Genomic DNA, 27,442 nt, shown 5'->3' on the forward strand with positions numbered 1-27,442 from the left:
ACCAGAAATTCACCAATAATTCCACCAGGAATTTTCCGGGAAATTTTCCAGGAGTTCCTCTGAAATTCCCGTGCAATTCTTCCAGAATTCCTGCTGGACTTCCTCGAAGGGGTTTCTGGAGCAATCACCAGAAGATCTTCTGGAGCAAATCTTCAGAAATGCCTTCAGAGATTTCTCCAATAATTCCTCCGGAGATTCCTCCAAAAATTCTTCCGGAGATTCCTTCAGAAATTCCTCTGGAGATTCCTTCAGCAATTCCTCCGGAGAATCCTTCAGGAATCCCTCCGGAAATTCCCCCAATAACTCCTCCGGAGATTCATTCGGGAATTCTTTCGGAGATTTCTCCGGGAATTCCTCTGGAGATTCATTCGGGATTTCTTCTGGAGATTCCTCCGGAAATTCCTCCAGAGATTCCTCTGGAAATTCCTCCACAAATTCCTCCGTAGATTCCGCCGCCAATTGCCTCAAAGATTCCTGCAGTAATTTCTTCGGAGATTCCTCCAGGAATTCCTTCGAAGATTCCTTCATGAATTCCACCGGAGATTCAATCCGAAATTGTTCCGGAGTTTCCTCCAGAAATTCCTTTGGAGATTCCTCCAGGACTTCCTCCGGAGACTCCTCTTGGAATTCCTCCGGAGATTCCTCTAGGAATTCCTCCGGAGATTTCTCTAGGAATTCCTTCTGAGATTTTTCCAATAATTAATCCGTGAATTCTTCCGGAGATTCCTCCGGAAATTCCTTCGCAAATTCCTCCGGAGATTCTCTCAAAGATTCCTGCAGTAATTTCTTGGGAGATTCCTCCAGGCATTCCATCGCAGATTACTTTAGGAATTCTTCCGGAGATTCCTCCAGGAATTCCTCCTGAGATTCCTCAAGGAATTTCTCCGGGGATTCTTCCAGGAATTTCTCCGGAGATTCCTCCAGGAATTTCTCCACAGGTTCCTCCAGGAATTGCTCCAGAGTTTCCTTCAGGAATGCCTCCGGAGATTCCTCCAGGAATTCCTCCGGAGATTCCTCCAGGAATTCCCCCAATGATTCCTGCAGTTATTTCGTTGGTGATTCATCCAGGAATTCCTTCGTAGATTTCTTCAGGAATTGGGTTGTTTAGTTAATATTTTTTTTTTCTATAGCCTAATCGAAAGAGCTCATTTTTCTGAATATAACGTGATTTTATTGCATTCCAGTTCCTTTGTTTTGATCATTAAATAAACAAAACAGTTTTAATTTCCATGGATAGAATGACAGTTCAATCGATAAAATGACAGTTCTCCCCGAACAAAAAATTTTCTCCATACAAACTTTAAATGCATTTTAAAAATAGTTCCCGACCACTAAAAATTATGACATTTTGGATTTCGACCAATTTTTGGACGGAGATTCCGAATATGTAATAATCCAGATACCCCTAAAGAACCCAATTCCCCCGGAGATTCTTCCGAGGAATCCTCGGGGGAATTCGTGGAGGAATCCTCGGAGGAATTCCTGGAAGAATCCTCGGAGAAATTCCTGGAGGAATCCGCGGAGGAATTCGTGGAGGAATCTTCGGAGGAATTCTTGAAGGAATCCTCGGAGGAATCTCTGGAGCAATTTTTGGAGCAATTTCTGGAGGAATCTCCGGAAGGATTTTCCCGAGGAATTTCCTAAAAAAAAAATGCAGGAATTTCCGAAGGAATCTTTGGAGAAATTATTAGAGAAATCTCAGGAGGAATTCCTGGAGAAATCTCCGGAGGATTTCCTGAATGGATACCTGATCTCCCTAATGTCATTCCTGGTGTAATCTTAAAAGAAAATTCTGGAGAAATACCAGAAGAAACTATAAGAGGAACCCAACAATTTACTCCTAGAGGAGATCTAGAAGGAGCTTCTGGAGGAATCTCGGAAGAAGTTGCTGCAGGAAGGGTTTCCCAGATAGTAATACCATTAAAAGTTCCCCCAGAATCCCAGCGCAATGTTTGTCATCAGTATTTTCCTTGGAAAGCTTCACAACTCCGTTGGAATCTCACTATCTGTATTTTCCCCAGAAGTTCACCCAAAAGTTTTAAATTGAATCAGTTTCCACACACGCGCGCGAAAAAGTACATTTCAATTTCAATGAATAAATAACATTTCCTGAGGAAACGAACGAAATTTCTCTAAGTCCAAACCGTAAACAACCTGGTGCCCTTTTCATCACATTCTTCTTACAGCATCATTTCGTTAAAATGCTGTCAGTTAAACAAATGTCAAAATTACTTACGGAAAAAAGTGAAATTTTACTTGAGCGCTCTACTTGGCAACAGGAAACTTAGCTTTAGCTATGCTCCTCATCAGCTATCTACGGCTTGTCCTGCTGAATTATGTCCAGAGACGCACTATTTCGCTTCAAAAGGCATTGAATGTAATTTAAATCATAAAGTATAATAAAAGTAATAATCCCAGTCCAAAAATAGGGACGTCGCCCGGAAATAATTGTTTTTTTTTTCGTCTACATAGGGGTAGGCGGGGCATTATGGACACCCTAAGGTTTTTGCCAACTATGCCTGGCAAGATGTAAAAAAAGTTTAGTTTTTTGATACATGTATCCTTTTAAAGTCTATTTAGCATCTATTGCATAAGAATGCTCACGAAGAAAAATGATTTATCCACTTCAAAAAATGTTTTGAAAAATGTTAGTTTTTCATGACCGTCTTCAAGCATACGGGGCAGAATGAACACCCCCATGGGGCAATATGGACACCATGAGACTTTTACGAATTTCGTACATTATCTACACCTATAAAGTCATTTCATTACAAAACAACTAGTATGGATGAATAATACGCCGAAGTAGTTCATTTTTATTCAGTTAATTTACATTCAGGCTGTTTTGGATAAAGCTTCGTTTTTGTCGGCATGTACAGCTGTGCCTAGAATAACTATTTTCCCCTTCTGTCGTTTTTTGACCAATTTGTTTCACCCTATGTCTACTATAGTGAACATTTAACCGAAAATATACTGAAATCGAAGAATTTGGTTGGTTTGTGATTTAGGTTATATTTTTCCCTTGCCGCTTCTTTGAAAAAGGTGAGTGTCCATTTTGCCCCGGCAGCAGAAGATATTTCCAAACTTGATTTTTGATATAATAAAGAAGAAAATATAAACATGTTAAGCATGTAGATACAGCAAAACTACTTGCATGTGTTCTAGAAACATCAGGTTTTAATCAACCTGCAATAAATTAATCACTAAATCTTATTTCAGATGGTGTGAAAATTATAATTTCCATGCACAAAAAACGGAGGTCGCAACTTTTTCGTGTAAAATCAAGTATAATTTTAATTTCGAATGTTTATTTCCTGAAACTACGTTTTAGACAAATGGACTATATTCTCCATTCATTAAAAGTTCAAATAAGTTCGCATATTTTAAAATGTTGAGGGTGTCCATTCTGCCCCGGGTGTCCATAATGCCCCGCCTACCTCTACCAACTGATTTAGCCATCTAACACTATTACCCGAAGGTCGCCCAACCGCAGCACAAGGCAGTGCAGAACAAAACCGGTGTGGCGCGGCAGAGCGCAGAGGGGAATCAATAACAGAATGAAAAATGTGATAACGTAACGACGATGCTCTTTTGAAATGGTTTATTATGCCGGCTAGGCGCGGCGCCGCCGCTGACGACGACGACCGCGTGGTACTCCTCGTTTGGTTTGTTTTGATGTGTTGACGTGCGGCACCAGCGGCGGCGATAGCTCGCGGTAGCGATGCCAGCGGCAGCGGAACAGGTACGGTAAAAGGAAGAGACGATGAACTTTTGGCTCTGTGTGTATGTTTATCACCGATCAGCTGACTGACTGGCTGCCGGAGGATGGGGAGAAAACGAGACGCGCGCAACGGAGGCTTTGTTTGTGCGTTGCGTTTGAAGAAAACCAGAACGGGAACGCAAAACGGATTGAGTTTTGTGTATGGAAAAGGGGCTGTGGCTGCGTGCCTAGAGTGAGCTTCTGTTGTGTTTGTCGGAGCCGGCCATCACATGCGACGAGGTGGCCGAGTGGTTAAGGCGTTGGACTGCTAATCCAATGTGCTCTGCACGCGTGGGTTCGAATCCCATCCTCGTCGTCAAATCTTTTTATGAGGAGGTGCATGATTTGGTTTATGGAGATCAGTGCGTAATATCAGTCCCCTCTGCTGTCAGTCAGTTGTAATTGGTTGATATTAATTATATCACCACTTCTCACTTTCAACGATCAATAAATACAGGTATTCTTCGATATAACGTACCCTCGATATAGCGTACCCTCGATATAACGAATTCGATATAACGTACATTTTGCTTCGATATAACGTACAAAATTGAAAATTTTAATTTTTCCCAGGAATAACCCTCAGATAAGCTACGAAACCACTCAAATCAATGTTTTCTTGCAGTATTAAGGACATAGTTGCAAAAGTACCAAAATGGCAGCAAGTATGGCCCCTAACTTCCCCCTTTCCTCCTTAACCGCCCCTCTCCCACAACATTCCACCGCTCGGAAGAGTCACTGCTTAAACCAATAATTTATATTACTAACCTGTTCGGAGAATGCTGATTTTGCTACTGAAAGCATTCCGCATTAAGCGCTTCACTATCAAATAGTTTATGGACCATAATTTGTTGCATTTAATGCAATTCGTGCTTTTAAAACTTCATGGCACAACTGCAATTTTTTTATCGCTCCGCTCTCACTTATTCTTCACTTTCTTCAGCGGGTCGAAAAATCACTTTTTTGTACACTTCTACCCACCAGAGCACTCTAGAAATCTAATCCGATGTTAACAATATGTTTTATTTTCACTCAAAGCACTTTCTGGGCACATTTTTATGTAAATTATTCTTATTCGTGCATTAAAAGTAACGACCGTCGCAAATTCACTAAATTGAGATTCCAAAACAACTCTCTTTGAGTGGCAGTGATGCCAACATTATTAAGCAGGCATCAAAATGAATAACTACTGAAGTGCATGTTTTGCCGCTTTTTGTATGATTTAAATGTATTCACATAAGGTGATACAATTTGCATTTTTCAAAATAAAGTTGTTCTTCCTTGGAGACATTATGTAAATCAACTTCATAGCATATCTGAATATGCGACATTGTGTATCATAATTGCTTGTGATAAGAAAAATACCTGCTGATGGCAACTGTTCAGGGAGGAAAAATGCGAGCGAAAATAGGAGAGGACTGTCACAAAATGTAAATAAACCGGCGCACAGTGTGAAAACATGGCAATATTACTGGCCAAATATTGATAAAATTATAGATAAGATAATTTTGTGGGAGCAAGTCGTGTTGATGAAACCACGTAGTCAATTAGGCATGCATACGGAAATATCAAACAAGTACAAATGATGCCACCTATTTTAAACAAGACTGTTTGAGGAATGCTTCTGCGTGTTTTGGCCAAGATCCGCCACATGGTTTGTTTGGTTTGAGTGGGTGGTTGGGTGGGTGAACTAGAGGGGAAGGAAGCGCAATGTTATGATCTCAAGCAACCTTCACCTTAACCTTGTATCCTAGAATTAGCGCAAATTGGGAAAAGAATTAGTGTACGTTATATCGAAGCAAAATGTACGTTATATCGAAGCACAAAAAACTAAATTACTTTTTCGTGAAAACTCATGTTTTTCATTATTGGTTTTGTGAATTTCACCGAAATCATTGTTTGGGGTTAATTTCACGTCAAAATAATCAATATAAGCATAAATAATATTAATTTTTTCTCTGCTTCGATCACTAGCGTGCACAGGGGGGGGGCAAGGGGGGGCACTTGCCCCCCCTTCTATAAAAAATTATATGCACCATTTTTGCAATGCTTGCGCAATGTTGAGAATCACTGAGCTATGGTGCACCATTGACACATACAATTTCTTAGTATCTCATGCACAACCATGATGTTCTCAGAATCATGTAGGCTAATTTCACGCACCATCTTCCAACTAATCAGTGATGTCAGCGCCACATTTGAAAAACATGCACCATTTTGGCATTTCGTATTCCAAAACTGTATTCCATGTACGTGCACCATGGGGACTTCGGCACCACAATGAATTCTAAGCACCATTTTTGCAATTCGTGCACCTAGCCATACAAAATAACGAGTATCATTGAATAACAGTGACGACTAATACAGCACACTAACATCATGCACCTTCTCCAAAGCTTTAAATGCACCATCATGATGTCCACAGAATGATCTAGGTATCCACGTATTATGATGATCGCATGAAATGTCTTTTTATCAATTAAGTATCTAATACCTCATACTGATATGCACCATCAAGAAATTTCATGCACCATCACAGCTCTTCAAGCACCATTTCAACGTTTATCATATCATCTAGGCATCTAAAGCACCGTATTGCCGTGAGCATCACATAAAATACATTTTTTGTATGCTATGCACCATTTTTGCAATTCGTGCACCTTACCATGCAACATGTTGATAAGCTTTATAAAACGGTGACAACTAATGCATCATCTAGTATCATGCACCTTCTTCAAAGCTTCTCAACCACCATTTTGGCATTCACTATATCATCTAGGCATCTTATGCACCATTATGATGTGGTTCACAAGTGAATTTGATGCACCATTTTGGCATTTCGCATACAAAATAGCATTCTTTGTACTTGGACTATGTTGATTTCTGTGCCGCATTGAGTTTCCTGCACCATTTTTGCAATTCGTGCACCTACATATGGAATTTGTTGAGCATAACTGAATCATGGTAAAACTGATGCACCATACAAACATCATGTACTAGCTCCTTTGTATTCCAAGCACCTCCATGATGATCACATAAATATCTAAGCACCATCTCACGCGTCATCTAAGCGTTTAATTCAAATTTCATAAGCTCCATTTTGCCATAACGTACACCCAATTGTATTCCATGTACCTGATCCATGTTGACTTCCGCACCACATTAAATTCTACGCACCATTTTAGCAATTCTTGCACCTTGAATAACGGTGACAACTAATGCAGCACACTAGTATCATACGCCTTCTTCAAAACTTTCCATGCACCATTTTGGCATTCACTATATCATCTAGGCATCTTATGCACCATTATGATGTGGTTTACATTTGAATTTGATGCACCATTTTGGCATTTCGCATACAAAATAGTATTCCACGTACCTGGAACATGTTGATTTCTGTGATACATTGAGTTTCCTGCACCTTTGCACGAATTGCAAGTGCACCTTAATATGAAACATGACGAGCATAACAGAATCATGGTGAAGCTAATGCACCATACTGACATCATTCATTCCATGCACCACCATGATGTTCACAGAATCATCTAGGCAACATCTCACGCACCATCTTTGAATCAAATATGTGTCTAATTGCGAAATCATGCACCATCATTAAATTTCTTGCATTACTAAAGCTTTTAATGCATAATCGTGGCGTTCTATTGTACCATTATTATTGTATGAAGTTTCGTACATCGAAATAGCATTTCTTGTACGATATCAACTCTAATGCATCATACTGACATAAAGCACCATCTTTGAATGACATGCTCCATATCAGCATTCAATGCACCATACCAATGAACTCAGTGTTATCAGTAGATCCTATACACCACGGTGACATCATACACCTTTATTGCCTCACGCAATTTGATTTTTACGCAGCACCAACATTTTTATGTTTACACCATCTCCAAATCTCATATTTAATCTTAGCATTCTATAAATCAAATTGCAATTACTTGCCACGCATGCACTATCTCGACGTTCCCTTGATCATTAAGGTATATAATGTACTATACTCACATCACACACCTTTTTAAAATTCTATGCACCTTGGTGTTCATTGTATCATCCACAATTGAACTTTATATACCATTTTGTGATTCGCGCATCAAAACAGCATTCCGTGGATCATTTTTAAAATCACTTTACCAGCTCGAGAAATATCTGGAGGAATCCGTGGATGCATTCCAGAAGAAATCCCTGGAGGAATTTCAAGAGGAATCCTTGAAGAACTTTCTGGAGGAATCCCTGAAGGCATTACTAAAGAAGTGCTTGAAAGAATTTTTGAACGAAGCTCTCAAAAATTGGAAGAGGAGTCTAGAGAAATTCCTGTAGATTTTGCAGGAGGAACTACTAAAGGAATTGCTGGAAATATTATTGAAGGAATACCCTGGAGGCATTCCTAAAGGAATCCTTGAAGAATTTCCTGGGGGAATCCCTAGAGGAATTCGTGAAAGAATTCATGGAGAAATATTTCGAAAAACTCCTGGACAAATTTCTGGAAGAGTTTCAGCAGTGGCTCACTAACGAATCCCGAAAACTCTGGAGGCATTCCTGGAAGAAACCCTTGAGAAATTCCTGGAAGAATTCCTAAAGGAATCCTTGGAAGAATGCCTGGAGGTTTCCTTGTAAGAATTCCTGCAGGAACTTCTGGAAGAATGTCCGGAGGAATTTCTGCAGGAATCCCTGAGAAATTTTCTGGAAGGGCATTTGGAGGAGTTTCTAGAAGAATTCCTATGAGAAATTCCTGGAGAAATCCCTGATGTAATCCCTGGAGGAATTCCTGAAGGAATCCGTGAAGGAATTACAGGATAAAACACTGGAGGGGTAACAGAAGGAATCCATGAAGGAATCCATGAAATAATTCATGGAGGAATTCCAGGATGAATTGCTGGAGGAATGCCTGAAGGATTTTTTGGAAAATTTCCTGCATAAATTTGTGGAAGAATTACTCGAGAAATTCAAAGACGAATCTTTGCAGAAATTACTGGAGAAATCTCTGGAGGAATTTGTGGAGCAATTTCTGGAGAAATCAGTGGAGGCATTCCTGAAGGAATTTTTGGAAGAATCCGTGAAAAAAATTCTTGGAGGAATTTCTGGAGGCATTCTTTCAAGAATCATTGGAAGAATTTCTGGAGGATTTTCAGGAGGAATACTTGGAGGAATCCCTGGAGACATTCATAGAGGAAATCCTAGAGAAAGCTATGGAAAATTCCTGGAGAAATCCCTGCTGTAATCCTAGGAGGAATTCCTGAAGGAATCCGTAAAGGAATTCCAGGATGAATCCCTGGAGAATTACTAGAGAAACTTCTGGAAGAATCCCTAGAGGTTTTTCTGGAGAAATTTCTAAAAAAATGTAGGAATTCCTGGAAGAATTTCTGGAGGATTTTCTGAAGGAATTCTTTGAAAAAATTCTGGAAAAATATTTGCTGCTTTCTGGAGGAATGGTTAAAGGAACTCCTCAAGCAAAATAATTCCAAGAGGGATTTTTGAGGAATATCTGAAGATATTCATTGATGAATCCCTGGAGGAATTCCTGGCGAAATCCATGGAGGAATACCTGAAGAAGATGATGATTAACCTGGGCTTGTTAGGGGAATATCTGTAAATAAAAAGAAAATCGCGTTAAGTACTGTTCCTTTGAATTCCACTAAGAATTTGCATCCTTTGACAGATACGTATTTCGATCTCAACTGTAAGGTCGTCTTCAGTGTCTTTACTTGACTCGACTCGGAGTCGAGTGGAATTCAAAGGAACAGTACTTAACGCGATTTTCGTTTTTATATACCTTAAGAAATTTTTCGAAGAATTCCTGGAACAGTTCCAGGAGAAGTTTTTTTTTCTGGAGAAATCCGTGGATAAATTCTTGTAGGAATACCTAGAGGAATTCTTGAAGGAATCCATGAAGAATTTTTTAGATGATTTTCTGGAGCAATTAATAGAGAAATTTTTATAGTTGTCGCAGGAGAAATTTCTGGAAAGATTCTAATCTAATCCAATCTAATCTAATCTAGTGCTTGCACAGCCAGTATTGAAAAGCATCCTGGAAATATCAAAATTTCTTCCGATATTTTCTTGTCAGCATTAATATTTGCAGCATATCAGAGATGATGTGACACAAATATTAAAACGGCCAGGCCCACCGTGCAGACTAATGGGTTGGAAGGTAATTCAAAAACTTAAGGCAATCAGGTTATCCACTTATGAATAACATGATTGACAAACCTTTTTGAATTGAATAAAGGAAGAAACGGGGACAACCGTACCAACCGTTTCGTTTTTAGGGGAATTGTGTTTGAACATAGAAGCGTTGGGAGTGGTGCTGCTAAGAAGGTTAATGCACACTGCAGGAGAAATTTCTGGAAAGATTCCTTGAAAAATTCCAGAAAAAAAAATCCTGAAAAAAAATCTGTAGAAAGCCCTGGAGAAATTTCTCGAGGAATTCCTGGAAGCGTTCCGGGAGAAATTTCTTCAGGATTTTCTGGAGAAATCCGAGCAGGAATATTTAGGAGTCCTTGCAGAAATTCCTGAAGGAATCTCTGTAGAAATTCCCGGAGATATTCAAGATGGAATTAACGAAGGATTTTTGTAGGAATAATGGAGAATTCCTGGAGGAATTCCCGAAAGAATTCTTTGAGGTATTTTTTGCGAAACATTCCTGGAGAAATTCCTGAATGATTTTCTTGAGCAATCTCTGGAGAAATTCCTGAAGGAATCCATATTTGCATTCCGGGAGGTATTTCTGGATAATTTCCCCCAGAATTTTTGGGAGAATTAATTTATAAATTCTTAGAGGAATAACTAGAGAATTTCCTGGATGAATTCTTTAAGGAATATTTGGACAAATATTTAAAGCTTCCTGGAGGAATGTCTGGAGGAACTCCTCGAATTGGTGAAGGATTTTTTTGAGCAATTTATGAATTAACTCATAGATGAATTCCCGAAGAAATTTGGGAGGAATCCATGAAGAAATCTCTGGAGGAATTCCTAGAGAAATTCCCGGAAAAGATCCAGGAAAAATTCTTTTAGGATTTTCTGGAGGAATAAGTCGACGAATTTCTGGAAGAATCCCTGGACACAATAATGGAGGAATTCTGGCAGAAATTCTTAGAGAATTTTCTGTAGGAATTCCGGCAGCAATCCCTGGAGGTATTTCATGGGGATTCCATGGAAGTATCCCTGGAGGAATTCCTAGAAGAGTTCTGGGAGAAATTGATTTAGGATTATGTGGAGGATTCCGTGGAGGATTTCCTGGAAAAATGCCTGGATGAATGTCATGAGAAATTTCTGGTGCAATCCATGGAGGGAGAAATTCCTGAAAAAAAAATCCTGCAGAAATTCCTGGAGGAATCCATGGAGGTATCCCTGAAGGAGTTCTTGGAAGGGTTCCGGGAGACATTCCTTTAAGATTTCGACAGAAATTCCTAGAGGATTTTCTGGAGTAATTCCTGGAGGTATTTCTGGATGAATTTTTGAAGAAATTGAAAGAATGAATCCCTGACGAAGTCTTTGAGAATTTCCTGTAGAATTTCCTGGAGGAATCCATGGAAGCATTGCTCGAGAATTTCCAGGAGGAATTCCTGGAAAAGTTCCGGGAGAAACTCCTTTAGGATTTTCTGGAGGAATCTGAAGAGCAATTCCTTGAAGAATTCCTGGAGGAAATATTGAAGAAATTCTGGCAGACATTCCTAGAGGATTTTTTCTAGAAGAAATTTCATGAGGAATCTCTGGAGGAATTCCTGGAGGTAATTCTGAAGAAATTTCTGGAGTATTTACTGGAGGAATTCCTGGAGGAATTATTTGGAGAAATTTTGGAGAAATATATGAGGCTTCATGGAGAAATTTGTGAAGGAACTCCTCGAGGAATTTCTGCAGGATTTTTTTTTTAATTTCTGAAGAATTTTTTTAACGAATCCCTGCAGGAACTCCTTGAGAAACTCCTAGAAAAAGTTCTGGGGAAATGATTTGAGGAATGCAAGGAGAAATCCCTGTAGTTCTGGTGAAAATTCCCAGAGGATTTTTTAGAAGAATTCCTGGAGGAGTTCCTGGTAGAATTTCTGGCGCTCTTCCTTAAGAAATGTCTGAGAGAATTCCCGGAGGATTTTTTGCGGAATTTCTGAAGATATTCATGGATGAATCCTCGGAGGAATTCCTGAAGAAATGCCTTGAGAATTCCCTAGAGGAATCCATGGGGGATTTTTTCAAGGAATTCTAGGAGAAATTCCTGGAAGAGTTCCGTTAAAAATTCATTTAGGATTATCTGGAGAAATCCGAGGGTCGATTCTTGAAGGAATCCCTAGAAGAAATATTGTAAGAATTCTGACAGTCATTCCTAAAAGAAAATTTCAGGAGGAATCTCTGGAGGAATTATTGGAGTATTTACCAGAGGAATTATTTGAGGGATTTCTGGTGAAATATATTAGGCTTCCTAGAAAAAATAATGGAGGAATGTCTGATTTTCTGGTGGAGTCCATGGATGAATTTCGGGGAGAAATCCCTGGAGGCATCCCGGAGGCATTTCTGGAGGAATGTCTGAAGGAACTACTCGAGCAAATTCTGAAGGAATATCTGGAAGAATTTTTTGAGGAATTTCAGAAGAAATTTATGAATGAATTCCTGCAGGAATTCTTTGATAAATTGCTGGAAAAAATCCTGAAGAAATTCCCGGAGGAATCCGTGTAGGATTTCCGGGACAAATTCCTTGCGGAATTCCTCGAGGAATTCTTGGAAGGGTTCCGAGAGACATTCTTGGGAAACTCAGACAGAAATTCCTAGAGGATTTTCTAGAGGAATGCCTGGAGGAATTGCTGGAGGAATTCCTGGTGGAATTTTTGGAGGATTTTTTTGTGGAATTTCTGAAGAAATCCATGGATGAATCGCTGGAGGAATTTCTGATAAAATTGTTTGAGAATTTCCTGGAGGAATCCATGGACAAATCCTTGTAGAAATTTCTCGAGGAATACCTGGAAGAATTCCGTGAGAAATTCCTTTAGCATGTTATGGAGGCATCCGTGGAGGAAATATTGGGGAAATTCTGACAGACAGACATTCAGGATTTTTCCTAGAAAAATGTCAGGACGGGTCTCTGGAGGAATTGTAGGAGTATGTACTGGAGGAATTACTGGAGGATTTATTTGAGGAATTTCTGGAGAAATATATGAGGCTTCCTGGAGAAATGCCTGAAGGAACTACTAAAGGAATATCTGGAGGAATTTCTGAAAAAATCCTGGAAAAAATCCTGGAGAAATTACTGAAGGAATCTGTGGAGGATTTCCTGTAGAGATTCCTCGCGAAATTTTTAGAAGAATTTCGAGAGACATTCTTTTAGGATTCTCTGGAGAAAGTCTGGCAGAAATTCCTAGAGGATTTTCTGGAGAAATCCCTGGAGGAATTTTATGAGGAATTCTTGGAGGGTTTTTTTTTTGAGGAAATCCTGTAGGGATTTCTGGCGTTATTTTTCGAGAAATTTCTGAAGGAATTTCTGGAGGAATTTGTTGAGGAATTTTAGAAGGATTTTTTTTAAATAATTTATGGGTGAGTCCCTGAAGGAATTCCTGAAGAAATTCGTTGAGAATTTTCTGGATCCCTGGAGGAAATATTTCGAGAATTCTGGCAGCCATTCCTAGAGGATTTTTCCAAGAAGAAAATTCAGGAGGATTTCCTGGAGGTAATTTTGGAGGAATTCCTGGAGGAATTATTTTAGGAATTTCTGGAGAAATATATGAGACTTCCAGGAGGAATTTCTGAATGAATTATTGGAAGATTTTTGGGGGAATTCCTGGAGGAACTCATGCACGAATCTTTGGAGAAATCCTGGAGGAATCTCTGTAGATTACAACAAGGATTTCGATCAAAATGTTCTATCTAGAAATTCTGACATTCTCCAATTCTAGCATCACTAATTGTTCAGGATCAAAATTCTTTCAAAACGACAATTTATTTTTTCTTTTATTGATAATTTTCTCGATATTCTCCATTGCTTTTGATACGTTTATAAAATTTTATAAGAGTCGAGGTAATGACTTCATATTAAAGTTTCATATTGCCTTGAAATCATCACCATCCGAAGCCTTCTCCAGAATCCCAATATGAAGTACTTGGCGATGTTAGCACCACAACATGTTGAAACCCCTACTTGGGAATTCATATTGCGTGTAACACCATAATTCTATTTTGCACCATGATCATACATATATTGCACCATTATTATAGTGCCACCCCTAAGCAAGAACCCTGCGCACGCTAGTGGCTTCGATATAACGTACACTTCGATATAACGTACAAAGAGAAAACTTTTTTGTACGTTATATCGAAGAGTACCTGTACAATCACGTCGTATCAAGCCATTAATGAATGAAATGACAACCAATGACTCGATATTGATCCGCAATCTGAAGATCACGTCAACACAAGCTGACATAGTGATGGCTGAGCATTAGCCTGGAAAAGAAAAACAAAATAGCTTTCGCTACTGTAGGGGAGACTGGGTAGACTTGATCCCATTTTCTTATTTAAATTTGTTGACCAAGGAAACAATTAATGGAATAGTATTGCCCGTTGCGAAGATTTATAGATTCCGACGCAAATGAATGATTAGGCTGATTTTTAGCGTGGGTGCATTATAAATGTTTGTTTAAAATACACAACTATCACCAAGTGTGTACTTGAGAACGCAGCGTAAAATATTCACCAGGACGCGGTCTGTTTTTATATCTGTGGGCCCACGCAAGAAAAATCCACGCAACTAATTTTCGCGCAGGAGTCTAAACAGGTGGAATGTCCGCAATATTTTACGGATGTTTACCACTAGCCTGATCAAAACAAACTAAATTTGTCCTACAAAACATGTTATGGCTATCAAATTTCAACTAATGGTAATAAAAAAAAATCTCACTGCACTCTATTTCACCAGAGATTTTTTCGGGAATACCTCTAGAAATTCCATCGGAAATTATTGTAAGCATTCCTTTGGGAATATTTTAAACCACTCCATCTCGCCTCTCATCAAGGTTTCCATATGAAATTCCTCTATGATTTCTTTCGAAATGCTGAACATTATTCCGGTAAATCCTTCACAAAGTTATTGTGATTATTTTCAGGACGGTTTTTTAAGTATTCTTTGGGAAGTTTCTTAAACTTTAATTTGGGGAATCGCTACTACGATTCCTTGTTATATTTTTCAAGGGATTCATTTAATTTTTTTACCGAAGTTTCTTGGAGACTTCGACTCGGAATTCCTTTCGGAACATGCTTGAAGGGGTTCCGTCGGAAATTTTTCAGACACATTCCAGCGTAACGGGACACCGTGAGGAACTAACTTTCGTGAACAAATGACATCTGCAATCGAATATAATGTTCATGACCATATGGTTTAATTGGTGTTATAACAAGCTTATTAGACTCCTGCGCGGAAATTAGTTGCGTAGATTTTTCTTGCGTGGGCCCATAGATATAAAAACAGACCACGTCCTGGTAAATATTCTACGCTACGTTGTTGAGTACACATTTGGCGATATTTTTGTATAGTAAACAAATACTTATAATGCACCGAAGCTGAAAATGAGCCTAATTATTTTTTCGCGCCGGAATCAGTGGGGACCAAGTAACAAAATTGACGAAAATTAGATTTTTAAGGCATTTCATTAAGAATTACTTTAGCTACTTGGAACATTCACCCGATTTTCTTGATGTTACAGTTCGTTAACTGAGTTATAGCACAATTAGAGTTTTTAGAGTGCTAATCAAATATAAATGGGACCTAGACAAATATTTCTCGGAACAAGTCGACATAAATCCAAGGTTTGTCATGATTTGCTTTATGTTGATGAGAAAATGCTCGAAATTTTATCAAGTTGAATGCTTCTTTAAGGTCCGTTTTCGGCCGTTTTGGTAGGAAGAGTGGAGATGCCAACTTCCCTTTAAAACCATTTTTTTAAATCAAGTTTAGTATAATTATGATTGATTGCTTATCAATAGTTCTGTAGTGAGCATTAAAGTTTCCCAAATTAGTTAACAATCTTGTTTTTAAAACTATGGCATCATATTCTTCTAATTCCATTTGTTTTGAGTTCGGAGAAACTCAATGATGCTGTAGAGCAAAAATCGGAAGTAGGTATTTGAATGGCATTTTATCACACACAGAAAAAAAATATGTAATTAAAATTCAGCGAGAAATCATGCACATAAAGGGAATGCTAGAGTTATTGCACTTTTACATGAGATATAATGTAAAATTACATTAACATCGTGTAAATTTCCGCCAACCATCGCGTAAACCATCATGGACTCCAACCGGTTACGTGACTATTAGCGGAAATTTACACGATTGTAACGCAATTTTACATGATATCTCATGTAAATATGCACTACCTCTAGCATTCCCTTCATGTGCATGATTACTCGCTGAATTTTACATGAATATTTTTTTCTGTGCAAATGAATATGTACGTCGTGAAAATGCCATTATTTGTTTAGGTTTTGATACTTTCTGTTTCAGCGATAAAGGTAAATTATTTTATTGACATATTTGTCGTGTTTTTCGCCCTTTACATCTTATCCAAATTCCAACATAACTTAATCATACTAAATTCCAGACCATTCCAGTTTTAAAATCCTATTTCCCTTCTATTTATGAGAGCGTCGGTGAGTCGCTGGCATCTCGATAAATAGATATCATTCCTTCCCTATTATCCCTTCCCATCCACATAACGTGTTTCTTATCGTTTCAGAGAGCGATCACTGGCGCTTAAGCCTAGGCTTGTTAGCCAGGACACATGGTCCAAAGGCCTGTGCCCCATCCCGGAAGCAAAAAGGCCCATGGAGTGATAAATTTCTTAGTAATGTCACTCTCAACGTTGGATTAAAAAAAAATCACTTACACTCACATCAACACATCTACATGATCAACTCAAATACACTTACACAATCTGAATCTTGCCGCATCACTCGCTTATAGGGAATCCCCTATCAACCCTTTCCAAATATCCAACTCCTTGACACCTATAGGGGTGTCAGTGAGTCGCTGACCTCTTGTAAAGTAGGTGTCATATCATCACATCCTTTCCTATCCTCGTAACGGAGAAGATGGGCGTGGCCGGCAATGGAAGTTTTCATGTGTTTTTAACTTCAACCTCTGATTGGATAGCTGTTTCTTCCCAAACAGCATTCCATAAGCAATTAGAATAGGAGTATTACAGTTTTAACATCATAACTTTCAGTATGCAATCTACGAATTACTCCGTTACAACGCAACGCATGTTACATTTCGTAACGGAACGGGACACCTTCGCAGAAATCTTCTTTTCAAAATTTTCAAACTGAAATGCGTATATCAGCTCTGTTATGAGGTTTTGAATAATAGAGTCTTCTAGACATTTCTTCTTTGGATTGATAAGATCACCGAAGTGAGTTTTACTGAGAAATGTATAGTTTAAGAAATATTCTCGATTTAGTTTTGGGAACGCAGCGTTACGCTCGCGTGAAAACCGTGCTTTGCAAATGGTGTCCTGTTACGGCCAAAGACATCTAGTTGTAGATCAGATAGTATGTTGGTGTCTTCAGCAAAGTTTTTCAGACAGATGGTAGCTGTCCGGCAGGACACAAATAGGCCTTCAAACCCTCTCTGGCTCTGTGGTGGCCATCGGAATGGACCCTGGAGAACCTGTTTCGAGGTTTATTTAACCTTCTCATACCCGACCCCCGACACAACTCATTTTCGAAATGCTGACATTTCGCCAATTTTCATCCAATTTTTTTAAAGTCGCCCTCAATCGATCATAAATTGGTGCTATTTTATTATACTCAAGTGGCCATGCAATATCCCGAACCATTCCGGCGATATTCCGGATTGTGCTGGAGTCAGGGGGTTGCCGAAATGGCTAAAAGTGATTATTTCGTATGTTGTTATGTTTGAACCATCGATTTTCAGCGAAATTTTTATTGCGAACAGTGAAAAACACTGTTGAAAATGCTTTGACATCCATGTGCACAACAGAACATGTGCTCGATGAACAAATTGAGATTTGAAATTATGAAAAGAAATCCACGTACTCCAGTGAGACTCGAACTCACGACTCCCAATTCGCTAGACGGGCGCTTCTATTCCTTCAAGCTACGGAGTCACTCGACTATCTCCGTCGCCAGCAGACCTAGATAACCATGTGCGATTGTGGAATCGAGTTCAGTTCTAGGCCTGCTGGCGACGGAGATAGTCGAGTGACTCCGTAGCTTGAAGGAATAGAAGCGCCCGTCTAGCGAATTGGGAGTCGTGAGTTCGAGTCTCACCGGAGTACGTGGATTTCTTTTCATAATTTCAAATCTCAATTTGTTCATCGAGCACATGTTCTGTTGTGCACATGGATGTCAAAGCATTTTCAACAGTGTAATTTCCCACATGGCTTGGTCAGCCAAAGCAAAATCAAGAAATTGACATCAGTGAAAAACAACTGCAATAACCAGATTTAAGTAAGTTATATCGTTTATTTATCTAACTGGTTCTATCGATTGCAAAACTTCTTATATTTTTTTATTCTAGGTATCATTTATTTGAAAGCTCTTGCGCCTTGGGGAAAAAGGAGCCAATTTCATTTGAAATAAATTATACATTTTTAAAAGGATTTTTCTTTTATACACGCAACCAGAGAATGGCAGATTCTAATACAATGCGGTATGAAACATATAGAAATATTGTATTAGGGCTTTGCAAATACAAAAATTGGTAGGTGGCAGTATACCAAAAAATGTATGGGCTTCCTAGAATCTGGAAAAAGGAAAATTTCGCATGTGTGCGTGTGCTCTGTCGCACTGGCTTCTCATTATTGGCGCATTTGCCCAAAAGTACACGCGGCAAATCCCTGAGGAAAGGAACAGCCGCGTTTTTTGCTACCCTTTTACTCCATTCTTATGGGAGATAACATTGCGGCGTTTCCTCAAGTGCGGCTGTTCCTTTCCAAAAGGATTTGCCGCATGGAATTTCGTGCATATGCGCGTTTGGAACATTACAAAGGCCGCGCGGTGTATCACATTCAGCAAACCAGTCAATATTTGTTCTATTTTTAGACTGGTCATGGCAGCAGCGGCGGCATCAATTACCAAAACATGTTTAAAAGAAATATGGGTGACGACGGGAATCGAACCAAGACACTATAATTGTGATGCACAGTATCCTGCGCTCTAACCAGCACGGCTACAACTTCACACGGATAGACGCGAGGCTAAAAGCCATCATTAACAACACAAACGTGGGTTGGTGATGGAAGTGATGCAGCCGCACTGCACAATGGGTCCAGAGACGTATTTACGAAGACAAAACTGTCTAAGCTTAAACTTTAAGTTTTTAGACACATATTGTGTTTTAGAAAGTTTCTTTTTGATTGTTGACCCTGTTCCCCATTATTGTTATGTTAAGGTGGTTTATCTGGTTCAAAACTGTGCTTTCTAATAATTTTATTTACGATTTCATGATGAATGGTTATGCATCGTTTAATTGGAAATTCCAGAGGTCAAGCAAATTTTAGAAAGTTGTTGTCTTCGGCAATGTTATTCAGTTAGTCAAAGGCATACAGTTAATGGTCCACTTAATTCGAAATTTCGTCACTAGGCGGCGCTAGTTACACATTTGCAAAATCATTCATATGATTGATTTTTGTTCCTTGAAGTAATCAACAAGCTGTAAATTTGTTTTCTTTGAACGTGTCTTAGTCAAGTTGAAGGTTTTTCAAAGAGCTATGTATTAGTTATAAATATGCGACAATTTATTTCATTCGGTTTACTAAATCCAGAGATATAGTAATTTTACGAAGAACACACAAATATGAATTACAATCGAGCCCAAATTTGTACCGTTTATAGCTAACTAGTTGTGCAACTGGCAGGTAAAGTTTGAGAATATTTGATGTACACTCAGAAATAAAAGTATACACGGAATTACTATTATTTATGCATTTTGTATCCGCATCTCTCTCACTCTCTTTCTGTTTTCATGCTATCTGGTGCTTCGCCTGGGTTGACGAAACACTTCTCTTCAACCCAGGCTAAACGGCAGATAGCATGAAAACAAAAAGAGAGTGAGAGAGATGCGGATACAAAATGCATAAATAATAGTAATTCCGTGTATACTTTTATTTCTGAGTGTAGTTTAGAAAAAGTTACAGCAAGCTGAATATATTCGAAATAACAAATAAAAGTTGCATACTTCAATTAATTTGCAACTAGCGCCGTCTACTGGCAGAACCTTGAACCAATCAGCTAATCAACTGAGAGGCCTTAACCAACCTAACAACATCACCGAAGACATCAACTTTCTAAGTGATCAGAGTCCTGAGATATATCTCGAAAATATTCAGCAAGCTGTAACTTTTTATAAAGTGTAAGAAAAATTCTCATATTTTATCTGCTAATTGCACAACTAATAAGCTATAAATGATACAAATTTGAGCTCGATTGGATAGTTTTACATGAAGTTAAAGCGACTCTAGTAAAATGTTTCATATTTGAGTGTTCTTCGTTAAACTGCTATATGTCATGATTAAGTGGATCGAATGAAATGAAATTTTGCACATTTATGGCTTATACATAACTCTTTGAAAAACCTTTGACTTGACTTAAACACGTTCAAAGAAAACAAAATTACAGCTTTTTGATTACTTTACGAAAAAAAATCATTCATTTGCATAATTTTGCAAATGTGTAACTAGAGCTTCCTAGTGGCGAAATTTTGAAAAAAAAGTGGACCATTAACTGTAAGCCCTTGACTTACCAAACAACATTATCGAAGACACCTACTTTGTAAGTGACCAGAGTTCTGAGATATATGAAATTTAAAATTTGCTTGATCTCTAGCGCCGCCTAGTGGTATATACAAAATCATGCCAAGTTTGATAAATTGCCTAAAACATTTTTAGCAAGTTGTTACCTTTTATAAAGTACACTAGAACTATTCAATTTTTGATTACTTGTTCCTCAACGAGTTAGATATAATTGGTACAAATTTGGGCTTGATTGATTAACACTACACGAAATTAGAGCCCTTTAGAGTAGAATACCTATTATTTGACTTCCATTTATCAAATTACTGTACCTTAGGATTAAGCGAACCGAATTAAATCAAATTTTGAAAGTTTAGGACTAATGTATTGGTCTTCATGTACCGTTGGACTCGACTAAAATATGTCCAAAGGGAAAAAAAAGTTACAATTTATTGAAAACTTTTCAAAAAGTTCTAATCATTTGAATATTTTTTTTTTTGCTAATTTGCTACAACTTTGTAGAACATTTTGAAATTGTATAGATAATAATTGATCAGCAGATTTTTTGATAAGCCACACTAGAGTAACTGTACTTGTTTCACGATAATCAAAAAAAAAAATGATGGAACTTAGCAGAAACATTTTTGTCTTCGTAAATACAACTCTAGACCCATTGTGCACTGGAAAGCCCGCATCCGGTAGTGTGATGTTTGCAAGTGGAATATTCCTAGTAGACAATATAACGCGAAGCTCAGCAGCGAAGCAACCCGGTTCAAATTCTCGGGTTTGAATAGAGGTGTTTGTGTGTAGTGGTATGGAACCTGTGGAACCATGTAGCGCATCTTAATACAACGAATGGTTTATGATTTATCACATTTTCTGTACGTTTTTAATACACTAGCGGTCCCGGCAAACGTCGTACTGCCTGCCTACTATGTTTTTTGACGTGCAGGTCATTTGTATGGGAGACCCCCGTTCCAGAGACCGGAGAGATCTCACACCAAGCTAAGAACCTTCCTCGGCCCCGACAGCACCCACATACAAAATTTCACACCGATCGGTCCAGTAGTTTCCGATTCCATAGCGGTCAGACAGACAGACAGACAGACAGACAGACAGACAGACAGACAGACAGACAGACAGACAGACAGACAGACAGACAGACAGACAGACAGACAGACAGACAGACAGACAGACAGAAATTCATTTTTATATATATAGATATATATAGATATATATAGATTAATTGGTAGAAAAGGCATATCTCAATTTTTGGTAGATTTTCTTGTTTTGCGTGTACTACTAATTTATGTTGCTGATTGCTTTAAAAAAGTAATACAACGCCATTTTCGTGACGCATTTTCCATTTTTTTGTTATTTTCAATAACAACATAAACTTCAAAATATGTTTGTCGTAATAAAAGTGAATTAGGTATACGGTAATTTATGGGGTTAAGAAGGAATGCCAACCATCACTTTGAGATCTTCAAGTTTTGAATGCTATGTGGTTCTCTAAACCTTTTAATAGGTACATCATGGTGGTAATTCATAGGACATGTTAAAAAGGTTATAGCATTTAAAGAGTATGCTGTCACCACAAAACTTAATAAAATATCACTTTTTATACTGATCCACCAGAATACCTGCCCTTTGTTTACGTAGTTTTCGTGGAGAGCTGAGAAGCGGGCTTTGTTCCAGTAGGGACGTAACACCAAGAAGGATAATGGAAATATATGCACCCAATAATATCATTTCATCATGGTAACAGATTTTTGGTTAAATGCTTGATCAAACCAAACTTATTTATCCACTTATGAATGTCTTAAAAATTTTCGTAACGAGACACCATGTCTACGTACCCATTGTAACGCCTACCCTTTTTAATGTGCTGGAAAGCTTGGGGCAAAACAATCACTATGAAATTTCACACCCTTGGCGTAGAAGTGCGTGGAATGTGTCTTCAACGTATTTCAATGAAATTTTGTTCAATGAGTCTTTGGTAGATTCCTCCAGGAACTTCTCTGAGGTATTCCTCCAAGAATTTCTGGAACTTCTTCAACGATTCATTGGGGATTTATTCACAGAATTGATTGGGCAATATTTCAATGGATTCACTAAAGTATTCTTCCTCTATATTTTCAGGAATACATTCAGGAACTGTCTTGCTTATTGAAAGAATCCCTGGAATCCCTCAGTAAACTTCTGAAGAAACTGCTGGAAGGGTTCCCGAAAGAAGCCCTGGATAATTTCCTGGTTCCTGTAAGGTACACCGGGGCAAGATGAAACAACTGGTTAACATGATGTTTTCTAATGATGATAAACAATTCGATTGCCATAAAACATAGTTTTTGATTCTAACAATCTTTTAGCGAAGGATAATTTTCCAAATTGTATTGAAATCTATTTCAAAATTCCGCGTTTCAACTTGCCCCACCCGTTTCAACTTTCCCCGGTGTACCTTATGCATCCTTTTTAATTTATCTTTCAATTCTATTCGCTGGAGGAACTCCTCCAGAAATTCTTGAAGTAATTAAAAAAAAAATAATCAGGTAATCCTGGAGAAATTCTTGGGTGCATCACTGGAAAAGATGGTTGAAGGATTTCTTAAATTTCTGAGTGATTTTTTGAAGAGGAGAGCAATTTCTGATGAAATCACTTGAAGAATTTCTAAAGAAACCCCTGTAAGATTTCCTGGATAAATACCTGAAGAAACATCTGGAATTCCTACAGGTATACCTGGAGCAAATCCTGTATAATCCCTGGAGGAATTTCTGAAAGTATACCTGGAGGAATTTCTGGATAAATTCTTGGAGGAATCCCCAGATAAATTTCTGCCGAAAACTCTCATGGAATTCCTAGAAGAAATCCTAGATAAATTCTGTGGAAATTTATTTAGGAATTCTGGGAGAAATTTCCAGAAAAAAATCTGAAGAAACGGAGAAATTCATGGTGAAATCCCTGGAAGCATCTCTGGAGAATTCCCTTACACAATATTTGAAGAAATACCTAAAGGATTTCCTGCAGAAATTCGTGGAGGAATTGATGACATAATTTCTGAAGGATATCTAGGAGCGATTCCTGGAGAAAACAATTGGAGGAATTCCTGAAGAAATTCATAGGATAATTCCAAGAGGAATTCCTGGAGGAGTTCCTAGAGAAATTCTCGGATAAAATCCTAGGTGAATGCCTGGAGGAATTTCTAGAGTTAATTTCTGAAGAAATTCCTCTTAGCAGATTTCCTGGAGGAATTTCAGGAAGATATTCTTGAGAGATCTTCGAAGGGTTTCCTGGAGAAATCCCTGGGAAAATCCTGCAGAAATGAGAGGAGAAATTCTGGAAGGATTTTTTGCAGGAATCCCTGAAAATTTCCCGATGGTATTCCTGGAGAAATACCTGGACGAATTTTTGAAGAAATCCCTAGAGGGTTTGCTGGAAAAATAGCTGACATTATTTCTGAAGAATGTGCAGGAGTAATTCCTGGATCAATTCATGGAGAAATTCCTCAAAAAAAATTCTGGGGTAATTCCTAGAGAATTTCCTGGAGAAGTTCCTGGATAAAATCCTGAGGAATGCCTTCAGGAATTCCTGGGTGTATTCTTGTGAGAGTTGCTGGAGGAATCCCTGGAGGAATCTCTAGAGGAACTCTGGGAGAAATTTCTGAAAAAATCCTGGAATTCCTGGAATAACTTCTAGAGGAATTTCTGGTGGCATTCCTGGAGAAATCCATGAAACAATTTCTGAAGCAATCCCTGGGAGAGTCCTTGGAGAAACTCATGCAGAAATTGCAGGAAAAATCCCTGAAGAAGTTCCTGGTGGAATTCTTAGCGGAATTACTGGAGGAATTCCTTGATAAGTCCCTGCAGCTTTTTCTGGAGGAAAATCTGAAAGAATCCCTGGAAAAATTCCAAAAGGTATTCCTAGATAAAGCCTGGAAGAATTTCTGAAGGAATCCCTGAAGCATTTCCTGCAGCAATTCCTGTATGAATTGCTGGCATAATTAATGAAGAAATTCCTGGATTAATTCCTGGCGAAATTCCTGAAGGAATCATCGAAAAAAAAATGGAGTAATTTCTGGAGGAATTCCTTGAGGAGACCCTGATGAAATTCCTGGATGAAATCCTGAAGAAATGCCTGCATGCATTCCTATGGAGGAATCCCAGGAAGAATTCCTTAAGCAATCACAGAAGAATCTCCTGGATGAACTCCTGGGGAATTTCTTGAGAAATTCCAAAAGGAGTCCCTGAAGCAATTCCTGGAGGAATTTCTGGAAGAAATCCTGGAGGATTCGCTGAAAGAATTCCTGGAGAAATCTCTGCAAGAATCCAAGGAGGAATCACTGGAAGAATGCCTCCATAAATTCGTAGAAGAATGCATAGGAGAATTCCTGGTGGAATTCTTGGAGGAATCCCTGAAGTAATTCCTGGAGAAATCTTTGGAGGGATTCTTGGAGGAGTCCTAGAGTCCCCAGGCAAATCCTTGGAGTAATTCCTTGAATAATTCCTGCATAATTTTTTGTAAGAATACCTTAGGGAATTTTTGTAGGAATCCCTCAAGCAATTCCTGGAGGAATCTTTGGAAGAATGCCTGGACTCTGGAGGGAATTCCTGAAAGAATGCATGGAGGAAACTCTGAAGAAAACCCCCTACTAGAGAAATGCCTGAGAAACTCCTGGAGAAATCTTTAGAGGAATTCCTAGTGGAATTTCTGGCGAATTTTTTGGAAAAATCTCTACATGAATTCCTAGAGGAATTTTTAAAGAAACCCCTGCAGGAATTCCCACAGGAATCCCTGGAACAATTCCTGGAGAAATTCCTGAAGAAATTTCTTTAGGAATATTTAAAGGAATTTGGAGAGGAAAACCAGGAATAATTCCTGAAGAAATCGCAGATGGTATTCTTGGAGAAATTCTGAAGGAATCTTTAGAAGAACTCGTGGAGGAAACCCTGTAGCAGTTCCTGAAGAAGAACCTAGAATAATTCCTGAAGAAGCTCCAGAAGGAATCCCGGAAGCAATTTCAAGAAGAATACCTGCAGCGATTGCCAGAGGAGTCCCTGCAAGAATTCCTAGAAAAATATCTGAAGAAATTCGTGGAGGAATCTCTTGAGGAATTCCTGGAATAATCCCAGGATGAATTCCTGAAGAAATCGCAGATAGAATCCTTGGTTAAACCCCAGAAGAATAACGGAAGCAATTTCAAGAGGCATTCCTAAGAAGTACTGGATCAATTCCTGGAGGAGTTTCTAGGAGACCTGGAAAAATTCCCGGGTCAATCTCTGGAGGAATTCTTGGTGGAAAACCTGGAGGATTCTTGAACACATTCATCAAGAAGTCCCATGAGGAATCCCCGAAGCAATCCCATGAAGAATTCCCTAGGAAATAAATCCCTGAAAAAAACCCCGAAGGAACACTCGCAGAAATACCTTAAAGGGTCTCTGTTGACATTCTTTTGGGAATCCTTAGAGAAATTCCTGAAAGAATCCTCAAAAAAAGCACTTGAACAATCACTGGTGGAACCTTCAAAGATATCCCAGGAGAATTTCCCGGAGAAATGTCTGGTGAAACCCCTAGAGGAATTCTTGAAAAAATCACTGAAGGAAGCTATGGAAATATTCCTGGAGGAATTCGTCGATGCGTCCTTGCAGAAATATCTGTTAAATTTTTGAAGAAAACGTGTGAGAAACTTCTGAAGCATTTCTATGATTAGATTGATGTAGTTCTCTTTGAAAAACATTTGGCGAAATTTTTTGTGGTTTTTGAGTAAAAAATGTTAGATAAATATGGATAAAACCCTTAATTATTAGAAAAGTTTATTTCTTGATATATTTTTCTGGGACTCTAAATTGTTGATTATCTTTGAGTTGACTCGTATTGAAAAAAAATCTGGTGGCCAGGAGGGAGGTGGCACGGCCCCCCCGTCCCACTCTGGCTATGTCCATGGATTCCTCGCGGAATTTTGTAAGGGTTTTTTTTTAAAGAATTCTCAAAGTGATTCCTTCAGGAGTTCATCCACGGATTTCATGGGCATTTATTCCAACAAGAGTTTCTGTGAGCGATTATTTGACAATATAATTTAAGAATATGATTGATAATTCTTCCAGGATTCCATCTAAATTTTATTCTTAAATTCACCCAGAGAATAAATGTTATTATTAAATTAATTCAATTCTGCCAGACAGTTCACTAGTATTACCCCATCTAGACCTCGATTTTTCATGAAATTCTGACAAAAGATTACTTCAGAATATTCTTTAGAATTTCTGCCAAAATTGTTGCTACAAATAATTTCAAAAGTTTTGAAGTTTTGCCAAAACTACTCTTTTGCATTTTAGAAGCTGCTTCTGTTATTCAAATGGTATACCATTTACTGATTACACACTATCATGTACTTCGTCTTGGTAGAGTTAATCGTCAAGCCTTTCCTTGCTGCCTCTCTTTTTAGATGAGCATAAGCTTTCTCAACTGTCTTACGATCGATGCCGATAAGATTAACATCGTCCGCAAAGACGAGAGGCATTTGCGACCGTGTGATGGTAATGTCATTTCTTTGTATGCCATGTTGAACAGTAAATTTGAAAGAGTATCACCCTGCTTCAATCCAACCCTGGTCATTGGTCACAAACGAGGTAGACACTTCGTCTTCAATCCGAATACTTGATTTTGATCCATCTAGCGTTGCACGTATCAGCCTAATGAGTTTCGCCGGAAAACCATGTTCTGACAATATCTGCCAAAGCTAATTTCTTTTCACTGAATCGTACGCTGCTTTAAAATAAATGAACAGATGGTGAGTCTGCAAGTTATATTCCAGAAATTTTTCTAGGATTATTCGCAGATTTAATGAAGTACGTGATAAAAGTGACATCGGTGAAAGAACCTCTGTCGTTCACTTTTTATGTGAAATGAAATCTATGAAATATAGGACAAAGTGACA

At 38.5% G+C, this 27,442-nt stretch overlaps 1 long non-coding RNA gene and 1 other non-coding gene across 2 annotated transcripts in view; both read left to right on the forward strand.

The window, feature by feature from the left end:
* The window catches only part of LOC134285616 (uncharacterized), a 302,588-nt gene that overhangs the window by 130,850 nt on the left and 144,296 nt on the right, over window positions 1-27,442 (forward strand). The gene's annotated exons all lie outside the window — the stretch shown is intronic.
* Trnas-gcu (transfer RNA serine (anticodon GCU)) lies at window positions 3,995-4,076 on the forward strand. Its single transcript has one exon. It is a non-coding gene; the product is annotated as a tRNA-Ser (tRNA).

Source organism: Aedes albopictus, chromosome 1, assembly GCF_035046485.1.
Source record: "Aedes albopictus strain Foshan chromosome 1, AalbF5, whole genome shotgun sequence".
NCBI lineage: Eukaryota > Metazoa > Arthropoda > Insecta > Diptera > Culicidae > Aedes > Aedes albopictus.